The sequence below is a fragment of the Mycteria americana genome, chromosome 13 (assembly GCF_035582795.1).
Source record: "Mycteria americana isolate JAX WOST 10 ecotype Jacksonville Zoo and Gardens chromosome 13, USCA_MyAme_1.0, whole genome shotgun sequence".
Lineage (NCBI taxonomy): Eukaryota > Metazoa > Chordata > Aves > Ciconiiformes > Ciconiidae > Mycteria > Mycteria americana.
The window spans coordinates 790664-807642 of record NC_134377.1 but is presented as its reverse complement, the minus strand read 5'-3'; positions in this window follow the sequence as shown (position 1 = coordinate 807642).

Here is a 16979-nt window from a genome sequence, read left to right as displayed (position 1 = left end):
TCGAAACGTCCAGCGATTGCGCCCACACGAAAGCTGCCAGCACGGAATGCTGTAGCTGGTTTTCACTGTCCCTTGGAACTGCATTCGCTGCCACACAGACATTCGCTTTCCCCAAAAGCTTTGCTTGGTAGTGGGGCAACACTGTGTATGTGTCTCTCGCAGAGCCCGGCTGCCAAATTCGAAACGTCCAGCGATTGCGCCCACACGAAAGCTGCCAGCACGGAATGCTGTAGCTGGTTTTCACTGTCCCTTGGAACTGCATTCGCTGCCACACAGACATTCGCTTTCCCCAAAAGCTTTGCTTGGTAGTGGGGCAACACTGTGTATGTGTCTCTCGCAGAGCCCGGCTGCCAAATTCGAAAAGTCCAGCGATTTCTCCCACACGAAAGCTGCCAGCACGGAATGCTGTAGCTGGTTTTCACTGTCCCTTGGAACTGCATTCGCTGCCACACAGACATTCGCTTTCCCCAAAAGCTTTGGTTGGTAAAGGGGCAACACTGTGTATGTGTCTCTCGCAGAGCCCGGCTGCCAAATTCGAAACGTCCAGCGATTTCTCCCACACGAAATCTGCCAGCACGGAATGCTGTAGCTGGTTTTCACTGTCCCTTGGAACTGCATTCGCTGCCGCACAGACATTCGCTTTCCCCAGAAGCTTTGCTTGGTAATGGGGCAACACCGTGTATCTCTCTCTCGCAGAGCCCGGCTGCCAAATTCGAAACGTCCAGCGATTGCGCCCACAAGAAAGCTGCCAGCACGGAATGCTGCAGCTGGTTTTCACTGTCCCTTGGAACTGCATTCGCTGCCACACAGACATTCGCTTTCCCAAAAAGTTTAGGTTCGTAAAGGGGCAACACTGTGTATGTGTCTCTCGCAGAGCCCGGCTGCCAAATTCGAAACGTCCAGCGATTGCGCCCACACGAAAGCTGCCAGCACGGAATGCTGTAGCTGGTTTTCACTGTCCCTTGGAACTGCATTCGCTGCCACACAGACATTCGCTTTCCCCAAAAGCTTTGCTTGGTAATGGGGCAACACTGTGTATGTGTCTCTCGATGAGCCCGGCTGCCAAATTCGAAACGTCCAGCGATTTCTCCCACACGAAAGCTGCCAGCACGGAATGCTGTAGCTGGTTTTCACTGTCCCTTGGAACTGCATTTGCTGCCACACAGACATTCGCTTTCCCCAAAAGCTTTGCTTGGTAATGGGGCAACACTGTGTATGTGTCTCTCGATGAGCCCGGCTGCCAAATTCGAAACGTCCAGCGATTTCGCCCACACGAAAGCTGCCAGCACGGAATGCTGTAGCTGGTTTTCACTGTCCCTTGGAACTGCATTCGCTGCCACACAGACATTCGCTTTCCCCAAAAGCTTTGGTTCGTAAAGGGGCAACGCTGTGTATGTGTCTCTCGCAGAGCCCGGCTGCCAAATTCGAAACGTCCAGCGATTGCGCCCACACGAAAGCTGCCAGCACGGAATGCTGTAGCTGGTTTTCACTGTCCCTTGGAACTGCATTCGCTGCCACACAGACATTCGCTTTCCCCAAAAGCTTTGGTTCGTAAAGGGGCAACACTGTGTATGTGTCTCTCGCAGAGCCCGGCTGCCAAATTCGAAACGTCCAGCAATTGCGCCCACACGAAAGCTGCCAGCACGGAATGCTGTAGCTGGTTTTCACTGTCCCTTGGAACTGCATTCGCTGCCGCACAGACATTCGCTTTCCCCAAAAGCTTTGCTTGGTAATGGGGCAACACCGTGTATCTCTCTCTCGCAGAGCCCGGCTGCCAAATTCGAAACGTCCAGCGATTGCGCCCACAAGAAAGCTGCCAGCACGGAATGCTGTAGCTGGTTTTCACTGTCCCTTGGAACTGCATTCGCTGCCACACAGACATTCGCTTTCCCCAAAAGCTTAGGTTCGTAAAGGGGCAACACTGTGTATGTGTCTCTCGCAGAGCCCGGCTGCCAAATTCGAAACTTCCAGCGATTTCTCCCACACGAAATCTGCCAGCACGGAATGCTGTAGCTGGTTTTCACTGTCCCTTGGAACTGCATTCGCTGCCACACGGCATTCGCTTTCCCCAAAAGCTTTGCTTGGTAGTGGGGCAACACTGTGTATGTGTCTCTCGCAGAGCCCGGCTGCCAAATTCGAAACGTCCAGCGATTGCGCCCACACGAAAGCTGCCAGCACGGAATGCTGTAGCTGGTTTTCACTGTCCCTTGGAACTGCATTCGCTGCCACACAGACATTCGCTTTCCCCAAAAGCTTTGCTTGGTAAAGGGGCAACACTGTGTATGTGTCTCTCGCAGAGCCCGGCTAACAAATTCGAAACGTCCAGCGATTGCGCCCACACGAAAGCTGCCAGCACGGAATGCTGTAGCTGGTTTTCACTGTCCCTTGGAACTGCATTCGCTGCCACACAGACATTCGCTTTCCCCAAAAGCTTTGGTTCGTAATGGGGCAACACTGTGTATGTGTCTCTCGCAGAGCCCGGCTGCCAAATTCGAAACGTCCAGCGATTTCTCCCACACGAAAGCTGCCAGCACGGAATGCTGTAGCTGGTTTTCACTGTCCCTTGGAACTGCATTCGCTGCCACACAGACATTCGCTTTCCCCAAAAGCTTTGCTTGGTAATGGGGCAACACTGTGTATGTGTCTCTCGCAGAGCCCGGCTGCCAAATTCGAAACGTCCAGCGATTGCACCCACACGAAAGCTGCCAGCACGGAATGCTGTAGCTGGTTTTCACTGTCCCTTGGAACTGCATTCGCTGCCACACAGACATTCGCTTTCCCCAAAAGCTTTGCTTGGTAGTGGGGCAACACTGTGTATCTCTCTCTCGCAGAGCCCGGCTGCCAAATTCGAAACGTCCAGCGATTGCGCCCACATGAAAGCTGCCAGCACGGAATGCTGTAGCTGGTTTTCACTGTCCCTTGGAACTGCATTCGCTGCCACACAGACATTCGCTTTCCCCAAAAGCTTTGCTTGGTAGTGGGGCAACACTGTGTATGTGTCTCTCGCAGAGCCCGGCTGCCAAATTCGAAACGTCCAGCGATTGCGCCCACACGAAAGCTGCCAGCACGGAATGCTGTAGCTGGTTTTCACTGTCCCTTGGAACTGCATTCGCTGCCACACAGACATTCGCTTTCCCCAAAAGCTTTGGTTCGTAAAGGGGCAACACTGTGTATGTGTCTCTCGCAGAGCCCGGCTGCCAAATTCGAAACGTCCAGCGATTGCGCCCACACGAAAGCTGCCAGCACGGAATGCTGTAGCTGGTTTTCACTGTCCCTTGGAACTGCATTCCGTGCCACACAGACATTCGCTTTCCCCAGAAGCTTTGCTTGGTAATGGGGCAACACTGTGTATGTGTCTCTCGCAGAGCCCGGCTGCCAAATTCGAAACGTCCAGCGATTGCGCCCACACGAAAGCTGCCAGCACGGAATGCTGTAGCTGGTTTTCACTGTCCCTTGGAACTGCATTCGCTGCCACACAGACATTCGCTTTCCCCAAAAGCTTTGCTTGGTAATGGGGCAACACTGTGTATGTGTCTCTCGCAGAGCCCGGCTGCCAAATTCGAAACGTCCAGCGATTGCGCCCACACGAAAGCTGCCAGCACGGAATGCTGTAGCTGGTTTTCACTGTCCCTTGGAACTGCATTCGCTGCCACACAGACATTCGCTTTCCCCAAAAGCTTTGCTTGGTAGTGGGGCAACACTGTGTATCTCTCTCTCGCAGAGCCCGGCTGCCAAATTCGAAACGTCCAGCGATTGCGCCCACACGAAAGCTGCCAGCACGGAATGCTGTAGCTGGTTTTCACTGTCCCTTGGAACTGCATTCGCTGCCACACAGACATTCGCTTTCCCCAAAAGCTTTGGTTCGTAAAGGGGCAACACTGTGTATGTGTCTCTCGCAGAGCCCGGCTGCCAAATTCGAAACGTCCAGCGATTGCGCCCACACGAAAGCTGCCAGCACGGAATGCTGTAGCTGGTTTTCACTGTCCCTTGGAACTGCATTCGCTGCCACACAGACATGCGCTTTCCCCAAAAGCTTTGCTTGGTAATGGGGCAACACTGTGTATGTGTCTCTCGCAGAGCCCGGCTGCCAAATTCGAAACGTCCAGCGATTTCGCCCACACGAAAGCTGCCAGCACGGAATGCTGTAGCTGGTTTTCACTGTCCCTTGGAACTGCATTCGCTGCCACACAGACATTCGCTTTCCCCAAAAGCTTTGGTTCGTAAAGGGGCAACACTGTGTATGTGTCTCTCGCAGAGCCCGGCTGCCAAATTCGAAACGTCCAGCGTTTGCGCCCACACGAAATCTGCTGGCACGGAATGCTGTAGCTGGTTTTCACTGTCCCTTGGAACTGCATTCGCTGCCACACGGACATTCGCTTTCCCCAAAAGCTTTGGTTCCTAAAGGGGCAACACTGTGTATGTGTCTCTCGCAGAGCCCGGCTAACAAATTCGAAACGTCCAGCGATTTCTCCCACACGAAAGCTGCCAGCACGGAATGCTGTAGCTGGTTTTCACTGTCCCTTGGAACTGCATTCGCTGCCACACAGACATTCGCTTTCCCCAAAAGCTTTGCTTGGTAGTGGGGCAACACTGTGTATGTGTCTCTCGCAGAGCCCGGCTGCCAAATTCGAAACGTCCAGCGATTTCTCCCACACGAAAGCTGCCAGCACGGAATGCTGTAGCTGGTTTTCACTGTCCCTTGGAACTGCATTCGCTGCCACACAGACATTCGCTTTCCCCAAAAGCTTTGCTTGGTAGTGGGGCAACACTGTGTATGTGTCTCTCGCAGAGCCCGGCTGCCAAATTCGAAACGTCCAGCGATTTCTCCCACACGAAAGCTGCCAGCACGGAATGCTGTAGCTGGTTTTCACTGTCCCTTGGAACTGCATTCGCTGCCACACAGACATTCGCTTTCCCCAAAAGCTTTGGTTCGTAAAGGGGCAACACTGCGTATGTGTCTCTCGCAGAGCCCGGCTGCCAAATTCGAAACGTCCAGCGATTGCGCCCACACGAAAGCTGCCAGCACGGAATGCTGTAGCTGGTTTTCACTGTCCCTTGGAACTGCATTCGCTGCCACACAGACATTCGCTTTCCCCAAAAGCTTTGGTTCGTAAAGGGGCAACACTGTGTATGTGTCTCTCGCAGAGCCCGGCTGCCAAATTCGAAACGTCCAGCAATTGCGCCCACACGAAAGCTGCCAGCACGGAATGCTGTAGCTGGTTTTCACTGTCCCTTGGAACTGCATTCGCTGCCACACAGACATTCGCTTTCCCCAAAAGCTTTGCTTGGTAATGGGGCAACACTGTGTATGTGTCTCTCGCAGAGCCCGGCTGCCAAATTCGAAACGTCCAGCGATTTCTCCCACACGAAAGCTGCCAGCACGGAATGCTGTAGCTGGTTTTCACTGTCCCTTGGAACTGCATTCGCTGCCGCACAGACATTCGCTTTCCCCAAAAGCTTTGCTTGGTAATGGGGCAACACCGTGTATCTCTCTCTCGCAGAGCCCGGCTGCCAAATTCGAAACGTCCAGCGATTGCGCCCACAAGAAAGCTGCCAGCACGGAATGCTGTAGCTGGTTTTCACTGTCCCTTGGAACTGCATTCGCTGCCACACAGACATTCGCTTTCCCCAAAAGCTTAGGTTCGTAAAGGGGCAACACTGTGTATGTGTCTCTCGCAGAGCCCGGCTGCCAAATTCGAAACGTCCAGCGATTTCTCCCACACGAAATCTGCCAGCACGGAATGCTGTAGCTGGTTTTCACTGTCCCTTGGAACTGCATTCGCTGCGACACAGACATTCGCTTTCCCCAAAAGCTTTGCTTGGTAGTGGGGCAACACTGTGTATGTGTCTCTCGCAGAGCCCGGCTGCCAAATTCGAAACGTCCAGCGATTGCGCCCACACGAAAGCTGCCAGCACGGAATGCTGTAGCTGGTTTTCACTGTCCCTTGGAACTGCATTCGCTGCCACACAGACATTCGCTTTCCCCAAAAGCTTTGCTTGGTAAAGGGGCAACACTGTGTATGTGTCTCTCGCAGAGCCCGGCTAACAAATTCGAAACGTCCAGCGATTGCGCCCACACGAAAGCTGCCAGCACGGAATGCTGTAGCTGGTTTTCACTGTCCCTTGGAACTGCATTCGCTGCCACACAGACATTCGCTTTCCCCAGAAGCTTTGCTTGGTAATGGGGCAACACTGTGTATGTGTCTCTCGCAGAGCCCGGCTGCCAAATTCGAAACGTCCAGCGATTTCTCCCACACGAAAGTTGCCAGCACGGAATGCTGTAGCTGGTTTTCACTGTCCCTTGGAACTGCATTCGCTGCCACACAGACATTCGCTTTCCCCAAAAGCTTTGGTTCGTAAAGAGGCAACACTGTGTATGTGTCTCTCGCAGAGCCCGGCTGCCAAATTCGAAACGTCCAGCGATTTCTCCCACACGAAATCTGCCAGCACGGAATGCTGTAGCTGGTTTTCACTGTCCCTTGGAACTGCATTCGCTGCCACACAGACATTCGCTTTCCCCAAAAGCTTTGCTTGGTAATGGGGCAACACTGTGTATGTGTCTCTCGCAGAGCCCGGCTGCCAAATTCGAAACGTCCAGCGATTGCACCCACACGAAAGCTGCCAGCACGGAATGCTGTAGCTGGTTTTCACTGTCCCTTGGAACTGCATTCGCTGCCACACAGACATTCGCTTTCCCCAAAAGCTTAGGTTCGTAAAGGGGCAACACTGTGTATCTCTCTCTCGCAGAGCCCGGCTGCCAAATTCGAAACGTCCAGCGATTTCTCCCACACGAAATCTGCCAGCACGGAATGCTGTAGCTGGTTTTCACTGTCCCTTGGAACTGCATTCGCTGCGACACAGACATTCGCTTTCCCCAAAAGCTTTGCTTGGTAGTGGGGCAACACTGTGTATGTGTCTCTCGCAGAGCCCGGCTGCCAAATTCGAAACGTCCAGCGATTGCGCCCACACGAAAGCTGCCAGCACGGAATGCTGTAGCTGGTTTTCACTGTCCCTTGGAACTGCATTCGCTGCCACACAGACATTCGCTTTCCCCAAAAGCTTTGCTTGGTAAAGGGGCAACACTGTGTATGTGTCTCTCGCAGAGCCCGGCTAACAAATTCGAAACGTCCAGCGATTGCGCCCACACGAAAGCTGCCAGCACGGAATGCTGTAGCTGGTTTTCACTGTCCCTTGGAACTGCATTCGCTGCCACACAGACATTCGCTTTCCCCAGAAGCTTTGCTTGGTAATGGGGCAACACTGTGTATGTGTCTCTCGCAGAGCCCGGCTGCCAAATTCGAAACGTCCAGCGATTTCTCCCACACGAAAGCTGCCAGCACGGAATGCTGTAGCTGGTTTTCACTGTCCCTTGGAACTGCATTCGCTGCCACACAGACATTCGCTTTCCCCAAAAGCTTTGGTTCGTAAAGAGGCAACACTGTGTATGTGTCTCTCGCAGAGCCCGGCTGCCAAATTCGAAACGTCCAGCGATTTCTCCCACACGAAATCTGCCAGCACGGAATGCTGTAGCTGGTTTTCACTGTCCCTTGGAACTGCATTCGCTGCCACACAGACATTCGCTTTCCCCAAAAGCTTTGCTTGGTAATGGGGCAACACTGTGTATGTGTCTCTCGCAGAGCCCGGCTGCCAAATTCGAAACGTCCAGCGATTGCACCCACACGAAAGCTGCCAGCACGGAATGCTGTAGCTGGTTTTCACTGTCCCTTGGAACTGCATTCGCTGCCACACAGACATTCGCTTTCCCCAAAAGCTTTGCTTGGTAGTGGGGCAACACTGTGTATCTCTCTCTCGCAGAGCCCGGCTGCCAAATTCGAAACGTCCAGCGATTGCGCCCACACGAAAGCTGCCAGCACGGAATGCTCTAGCTGGTTTTCACTGTCCCTTGGAACTGCATTCGCTGCCACACAGACATTCGCTTTCCCCAAAAGCTTTGGTTCGTAAAGGGGCAACACTGTGTATGTGTCTCTCGCAGAGCCCGGCTGCCAAATTCGAAACGTCCAGCGATTGCGCCCACACGAAAGCTGCCAGCACGGAATGCTGTAGCTGGTTTTCACTGTCCCTTGGAACTGCATTCCCTGCCACACAGACATTCGCTTTCCCCAGAAGCTTTGCTTGGTAATGGGGCAACACTGTGTATGTGTCTCTCGCAGAGCCCGGCTGCCAAATTCGAAACGTCCAGCGATTGCGCCCACACGAAAGCTGCCAGCACGGAATGCTGTAGCTGGTTTTCACTGTCCCTTGGAACTGCATTCGCTGCCACACAGACATTCGCTTTCCCCAAAAGCTTTGCTTGGTAATGGGGCAACACTGTGTATCTCTCTCTCGCAGAGCCCGGCTGCCAAATTCGAAACGTCCAGCGATTGCGCCCACACGAAAGCTGCCAGCACGGAATGCTGTAGCTGGTTTTCACTGTCCCTTGGAACTGCATTCGCTGCCACACAGACATTCGCTTTCCCCAAAAGCTTTGGTTCGTAAAGAGGCAACACTGTGTATGTGTCTCTCGCAGAGCCCGGCTGCCAAATTCGAAACGTCCAGCGATTTCTCCCACACGAAATCTGCCAGCACGGAATGCTGTAGCTGGTTTTCACTGTCCCTTGGAACTGCATTCGCTGCCACACAGACATTCGCTTTCCCCAAAAGCTTTGCTTGGTAATGGGGCAACACTGTGTATGTGTCTCTCGCAGAGCCCGGCTGCCAAATTCGAAACGTCCAGCGATTGCACCCACACGAAAGCTGCCAGCACGGAATGCTGTAGCTGGTTTTCACTGTCCCTTGGAACTGCATTCGCTGCCACACAGACATTCGCTTTCCCCAAAAGCTTTGCTTGGTAGTGGGGCAACACTGTGTATCTCTCTCTCGCAGAGCCCGGCTGCCAAATTCGAAACGTCCAGCGATTGCGCCCACACGAAAGCTGCCAGCACGGAATGCTCTAGCTGGTTTTCACTGTCCCTTGGAACTGCATTCGCTGCCACACAGACATTCGCTTTCCCCAAAAGCTTTGGTTCGTAAAGGGGCAACACTGTGTATGTGTCTCTCGCAGAGCCCGGCTAACAAATTCGAAACGTCCAGCGATTGCGCCCACACGAAAGCTGCCAGCACGGAATGCTGTAGCTGGTTTTCACTGTCCCTTGGAACTGCATTCGCTGCCACACAGACATTCGCTTTCCCCAAAAGCTTTGGTTCGTAATGGGGCAACACTGTGTATGTGTCTCTCGCAGAGCCCGGCTGCCAAATTCGAAACGTCCAGCGATTTCTCCCACACGAAAGCTGCCAGCACGGAATGCTGTAGCTGGTTTTCACTGTCCCTTGGAACTGCATTCGCTGCCACACAGACATTCGCTTTCCCCAAAAGCTTAGGTTCGTAAAGGGGCAACACTGTGTATCTCTCTCTCGCAGAGCCCGGCTGCCAAATTCGAAACGTCCAGCGATTTCTCCCACACGAAATCTGCCAGCACGGAATGCTGTAGCTGGTTTTCACTGTCCCTTGGAACTGCATTCGCTGCGACACAGACATTCGCTTTCCCCAAAAGCTTTGCTTGGTAGTGGGGCAACACTGTGTATGTGTCTCTCGCAGAGCCCGGCTGCCAAATTCGAAACGTCCAGCGATTGCGCCCACACGAAAGCTGCCAGCACGGAATGCTGTAGCTGGTTTTCACTGTCCCTTGGAACTGCATTCGCTGCCACACAGACATTCGCTTTCCCCAAAAGCTTTGCTTGGTAAAGGGGCAACACTGTGTATGTGTCTCTCGCAGAGCCCGGCTGCCAAATTCGAAACGTCCAGCGATTGCGCCCACACGAAAGCTGCCAGCACGGAATGCTGTAGCTGGTTTTCACTGTCCCTTGGAACTGCATTCGCTGCCACACAGACATTCGCTTTCCCCAGAAGCTTTGCTTGGTAATGGGGCAACACTGTGTATGTGTCTCTCGCAGAGCCCGGCTGCCAAATTCGAAACGTCCAGCGATTTCTCCCACACGAAAGCTGCCAGCACGGAATGCTGTAGCTGGTTTTCACTGTCCCTTGGAACTGCATTCGCTGCCACACAGACATTCGCTTTCCCCAAAAGCTTTGGTTCGTAAAGAGGCAACACTGTGTATGTGTCTCTCGCAGAGCCCGGCTGCCAAATTCGAAACGTCCAGCGATTTCTCCCACACGAAATCTGCCAGCACGGAATGCTGTAGCTGGTTTTCACTGTCCCTTGGAACTGCATTCGCTGCCACACAGACATTCGCTTTCCCCAAAAGCTTTGCTTGGTAATGGGGCAACACTGTGTATGTGTCTCTCGCAGAGCCCGGCTGCCAAATTCGAAACGTCCAGCGATTGCACCCACACGAAAGCTGCCAGCACGGAATGCTGTAGCTGGTTTTCACTGTCCCTTGGAACTGCATTCGCTGCCACACAGACATTCGCTTTCCCCAAAAGCTTTGCTTGGTAGTGGGGCAACACTGTGTATCTCTCTCTCGCAGAGCCCGGCTGCCAAATTCGAAACGTCCAGCGATTGCGCCCACACGAAAGCTGCCAGCACGGAATGCTCTAGCTGGTTTTCACTGTCCCTTGGAACTGCATTCGCTGCCACACAGACATTCGCTTTCCCCAAAAGCTTTGGTTCGTAAAGGGGCAACACTGTGTATGTGTCTCTCGCAGAGCCCGGCTGCCAAATTCGAAACGTCCAGCGATTGCGCCCACACGAAAGCTGCCAGCACGGAATGCTGTAGCTGGTTTTCACTGTCCCTTGGAACTGCATTCCCTGCCACACAGACATTCGCTTTCCCCAGAAGCTTTGCTTGGTAATGGGGCAACACTGTGTATGTGTCTCTCGCAGAGCCCGGCTGCCAAATTCGAAACGTCCAGCGATTGCGCCCACACGAAAGCTGCCAGCACGGAATGCTGTAGCTGGTTTTCACTGTCCCTTGGAACTGCATTCGCTGCCACACAGACATTCGCTTTCCCCAAAAGCTTTGCTTGGTAATGGGGCAACACTGTGTATCTCTCTCTCGCAGAGCCCGGCTGCCAAATTCGAAACGTCCAGCGATTGCGCCCACACGAAAGCTGCCAGCACGGAATGCTGTAGCTGGTTTTCACTGTCCCTTGGAACTGCATTCGCTGCCACACAGACATTCGCTTTCCCCAAAAGCTTTGGTTCGTAAAGAGGCAACACTGTGTATGTGTCTCTCGTAGAGCCCGGCTGCCAAATTCGAAACGTCCAGCGATTTCTCCCACACGAAATCTGCCAGCACGGAATGCTGTAGCTGGTTTTCACTGTCCCTTGGAACTGCATTCGCTGCCACACAGACATTCGCTTTCCCCAAAAGCTTTGCTTGGTAATGGGGCAACACTGTGTATGTGTCTCTCGCAGAGCCCGGCTGCCAAATTCGAAACGTCCAGCGATTGCACCCACACGAAAGCTGCCAGCACGGAATGCTGTAGCTGGTTTTCACTGTCCCTTGGAACTGCATTCGCTGCCACACAGACATTCGCTTTCCCCAAAAGCTTTGCTTGGTAGTGGGGCAACACTGTGTATCTCTCTCTCGCAGAGCCCGGCTGCCAAATTCGAAACGTCCAGCGATTGCGCCCACACGAAAGCTGCCAGCACGGAATGCTCTAGCTGGTTTTCACTGTCCCTTGGAACTGCATTCGCTGCCACACAGACATTCGCTTTCCCCAAAAGCTTTGGTTCGTAAAGAGGCAACACTGTGTATGTGTCTCTCGCAGAGCCCGGCTGCCAAATTCGAAACGTCCAGCGATTTCTCCCACACGAAATCTGCCAGCACGGAATGCTGTAGCTGGTTTTCACTGTCCCTTGGAACTGCATTCGCTGCCACACAGACATTCGCTTTCCCCAAAAGCTTTGCTTGGTAATGGGGCAACACTGTGTATGTGTCTCTCGCAGAGCCCGGCTGCCAAATTCGAAACGTCCAGCGATTGCACCCACACGAAAGCTGCCAGCACGGAATGCTGTAGCTGGTTTTCACTGTCCCTTGGAACTGCATTCGCTGCCACACAGACATTCGCTTTCCCCAAAAGCTTTGCTTGGTAGTGGGGCAACACTGTGTATCTCTCTCTCGCAGAGCCCGGCTGCCAAATTCGAAACGTCCAGCGATTGCGCCCACACGAAAGCTGCCAGCACGGAATGCTCTAGCTGGTTTTCACTGTCCCTTGGAACTGCATTCGCTGCCACACAGACATTCGCTTTCCCCAAAAGCTTTGGTTCGTAAAGGGGCAACACTGTGTATGTGTCTCTCGCAGAGCCCGGCTGCCAAATTCGAAACGTCCAGCGATTGCGCCCACACGAAAGCTGCCAGCACGGAATGCTGTAGCTGGTTTTCACTGTCCCTTGGAACTGCATTCCCTGCCACACAGACATTCGCTTTCCCCAGAAGCTTTGCTTGGTAATGGGGCAACACTGTGTATGTGTCTCTCGCAGAGCCCGGCTGCCAAATTCGAAACGTCCAGCGATTGCGCCCACACGAAAGCTGCCAGCACGGAATGCTGTAGCTGGTTTTCACTGTCCCTTGGAACTGCATTCGCTGCCACACAGACATTCGCTTTCCCCAAAAGCTTTGCTTGGTAATGGGGCAACACTGTGTATCTCTCTCTCGCAGAGCCCGGCTGCCAAATTCGAAACGTCCAGCGATTGCGCCCACACGAAAGCTGCCAGCACGGAATGCTGTAGCTGGTTTTCACTGTCCCTTGGAACTGCATTCGCTGCCACACAGACATTCGCTTTCCCCAAAAGCTTTGGTTCGTAAAGAGGCAACACTGTGTATGTGTCTCTCGCAGAGCCCGGCTGCCAAATTCGAAACGTCCAGCGATTTCTCCCACACGAAATCTGCCAGCACGGAATGCTGTAGCTGGTTTTCACTGTCCCTTGGAACTGCATTCGCTGCCACACAGACATTCGCTTTCCCCAAAAGCTTTGCTTGGTAATGGGGCAACACTGTGTATGTGTCTCTCGCAGAGCCCGGCTGCCAAATTCGAAACGTCCAGCGATTGCACCCACACGAAAGCTGCCAGCACGGAATGCTGTAGCTGGTTTTCACTGTCCCTTGGAACTGCATTCGCTGCCACACAGACATTCGCTTTCCCCAAAAGCTTTGCTTGGTAGTGGGGCAACACTGTGTATCTCTCTCTCGCAGAGCCCGGCTGCCAAATTCGAAACGTCCAGCGATTGCGCCCACACGAAAGCTGCCAGCACGGAATGCTCTAGCTGGTTTTCACTGTCCCTTGGAACTGCATTCGCTGCCACACAGACATTCGCTTTCCCCAAAAGCTTTGGTTCGTAAAGGGGCAACACTGTGTATGTGTCTCTCGCAGAGCCCGGCTAACAAATTCGAAACGTCCAGCGATTGCGCCCACACGAAAGCTGCCAGCACGGAATGCTGTAGCTGGTTTTCACTGTCCCTTGGAACTGCATTCGCTGCCACACAGACATTCGCTTTCCCCAAAAGCTTTGGTTCGTAATGGGGCAACACTGTGTATGTGTCTCTCGCAGAGCCCGGCTGCCAAATTCGAAACGTCCAGCGATTTCTCCCACACGAAAGCTGCCAGCACGGAATGCTGTAGCTGGTTTTCACTGTCCCTTGGAACTGCATTCGCTGCCACACAGACATTCGCTTTCCCCAAAAGCTTAGGTTCGTAAAGGGGCAACACTGTGTATGTGTCTCTCGCAGAGCCCGGCTGCCAAATTCGAAACGTCCAGCGATTTCTCCCACACGAAATCTGCCAGCACGGAATGCTGTAGCTGGTTTTCACTGTCCCTTGGAACTGCATTCGCTGCGACACAGACATTCGCTTTCCCCAAAAGCTTTGCTTGGTAGTGGGGCAACACTGTGTATGTGTCTCTCGCAGAGCCCGGCTGCCAAATTCGAAACGTCCAGCGATTGCGCCCACACGAAAGCTGCCAGCACGGAATGCTGTAGCTGGTTTTCACTGTCCCTTGGAACTGCATTCGCTGCCACACAGACATTCGCTTTCCCCAAAAGCTTTGCTTGGTAAAGGGGCAACACTGTGTATGTGTCTCTCGCAGAGCCCGGCTAACAAATTCGAAACGTCCAGCGATTGCGCCCACACGAAAGCTGCCAGCACGGAATGCTGTAGCTGGTTTTCACTGTCCCTTGGAACTGCATTCGCTGCCACACAGACATTCGCTTTCCCCAGAAGCTTTGCTTGGTAATGGGGCAACACTGTGTATCTCTCTCTCGCAGAGCCCGGCTGCCAAATTCGAAACGTCCAGCGATTTCTCCCACACGAAAGCTGCCAGCACGGAATGCTGTAGCTGGTTTTCACTGTCCCTTGGAACTGCATTCGCTGCCACACAGACATTCGCTTTCCCCAAAAGCTTTGGTTCGTAAAGAGGCAACACTGTGTATGTGTCTCTCGCAGAGCCCGGCTGCCAAATTCGAAACGTCCAGCGATTTCTCCCACACGAAATCTGCCAGCACGGAATGCTGTAGCTGGTTTTCACTGTCCCTTGGAACTGCATTCGCTGCCACACAGACATTCGCTTTCCCCAAAAGCTTTGCTTGGTAATGGGGCAACACTGTGTATGTGTCTCTCGCAGAGCCCGGCTGCCAAATTCGAAACGTCCAGCGATTGCACCCACACGAAAGCTGCCAGCACGGAATGCTGTAGCTGGTTTTCACTGTCCCTTGGAACTGCATTCGCTGCCACACAGACATTCGCTTTCCCCAAAAGCTTTGCTTGGTAGTGGGGCAACACTGTGTATCTCTCTCTCGCAGAGCCCGGCTGCCAAATTCGAAACGTCCAGCGATTGCGCCCACACGAAAGCTGCCAGCACGGAATGCTCTAGCTGGTTTTCACTGTCCCTTGGAACTGCATTCGCTGCCACACAGACATTCGCTTTCCCCAAAAGCTTTGGTTCGTAAAGGGGCAACACTGTGTATGTGTCTCTCGCAGAGCCCGGCTGCCAAATTCGAAACGTCCAGCGATTGCGCCCACACGAAAGCTGCCAGCACGGAATGCTGTAGCTGGTTTTCACTGTCCCTTGGAACTGCATTCCCTGCCACACAGACATTCGCTTTCCCCAGAAGCTTTGCTTGGTAATGGGGCAACACTGTGTATGTGTCTCTCGCAGAGCCCGGCTGCCAAATTCGAAACGTCCAGCGATTGCGCCCACACGAAAGCTGCCAGCACGGAATGCTGTAGCTGGTTTTCACTGTCCCTTGGAACTGCATTCGCTGCCACACAGACATTCGCTTTCCCCAAAAGCTTTGCTTGGTAATGGGGCAACACTGTGTATCTCTCTCTCGCAGAGCCCGGCTGCCAAATTCGAAACGTCCAGCGATTGCGCCCACACGAAAGCTGCCAGCACGGAATGCTGTAGCTGGTTTTCACTGTCCCTTGGAACTGCATTCGCTGCCACACAGACATTCGCTTTCCCCAAAAGCTTTGGTTCGTAAAGAGGCAACACTGTGTATGTGTCTCTCGCAGAGCCCGGCTGCCAAATTCGAAACGTCCAGCGATTTCTCCCACACGAAATCTGCCAGCACGGAATGCTGTAGCTGGTTTTCACTGTCCCTTGGAACTGCATTCGCTGCCACACAGACATTCGCTTTCCCCAAAAGCTTTGCTTGGTAATGGGGCAACACTGTGTATGTGTCTCTCGCAGAGCCCGGCTGCCAAATTCGAAACGTCCAGCGATTGCACCCACACGAAAGCTGCCAGCACGGAATGCTGTAGCTGGTTTTCACTGTCCCTTGGAACTGCATTCGCTGCCACACAGACATTCGCTTTCCCCAAAAGCTTTGCTTGGTAGTGGGGCAACACTGTGTATCTCTCTCTCGCAGAGCCCGGCTGCCAAATTCGAAACGTCCAGCGATTGCGCCCACACGAAAGCTGCCAGCACGGAATGCTGTAGCTGGTTTTCACTGTCCCTTGGAACTGCATTCGCTGCCACACAGACATTCGCTTTCCCCAAAAGCTTTGGTTCGTAAAGGGGCAACACTGTGTATGTGTCTCTCGCAGAGCCCGGCTAACAAATTCGAAACGTCCAGCGATTGCGCCCACACGAAAGCTGCCAGCACGGAATGCTGTAGCTGGTTTTCACTGTCCCTTGGAACTGCATTCCCTGCCACACAGACATTCGCTTTCCCCAGAAGCTTTGCTTGGTAATGGGGCAACACTCTGTATGAGTCTCTCGCAGAGCCCGGCTGCCAAATTCGAAACGTCCAGCGATTGCGCCCACACGAAAGCTGCCAGCACGGAATGCTGTAGCTGGTTTTCACTGTCCCTTGGAACTGCATTCGCTGCCACACAGACATTCGCTTTCCCCAAAAGCTTTGCTTGGTAGTGGGGCAACACTGTGTATCTCTCTCTCGCAGAGCCCGGCTGCCAAATTCGAAACGTCCAGCGATTTCTCCCACACGAAAGCTGCCAGCACGGAATGCTGTAGCTGGTTTTCACTGTCCCTTGGAACTGCATTCGCTGCCACACAGACATTCGCTTTCCCCAAAAGCTTTGGTTCGTAAAGGGGCAACACTGTGTATGTGTCTCTCGCAGAGCCCGGCTGCCAAATTCGAAACGTCCAGCGATTGCGCCCACACGAAAGCTGCCAGCACGGAATGCTGTAGCTGGTTTTCACTGTCCCTTGGAACTGCATTCGCTGCCACACAGACATTCGCTTTCCCCAAAAGCTTTGCTTGGTAGTGGGGCAACACTGTGTATGTGTCTCTCGCAGAGCCCGGCTGCCAAATTCGAAACGTCCAGCGATTTCTCCCACACGAAAGCTGCCAGCACGGAATGCTGTAGCTGGTTTTCACTGTCCCTTGGAACTGCATTCGCTGCCACACAGACATTCGCTTTCCCCAAAAGCTTTGGTTGGTAGTGGGGCAACACTGTGTATGTGTCTCTCGCAGAGCCCGGCTGCCAAATTCGAAACGTCCAGCGATTGCGCCCACACGAAATCTGCCAGCACGGAATGCTGTAGCTGGTTTTCACTGTC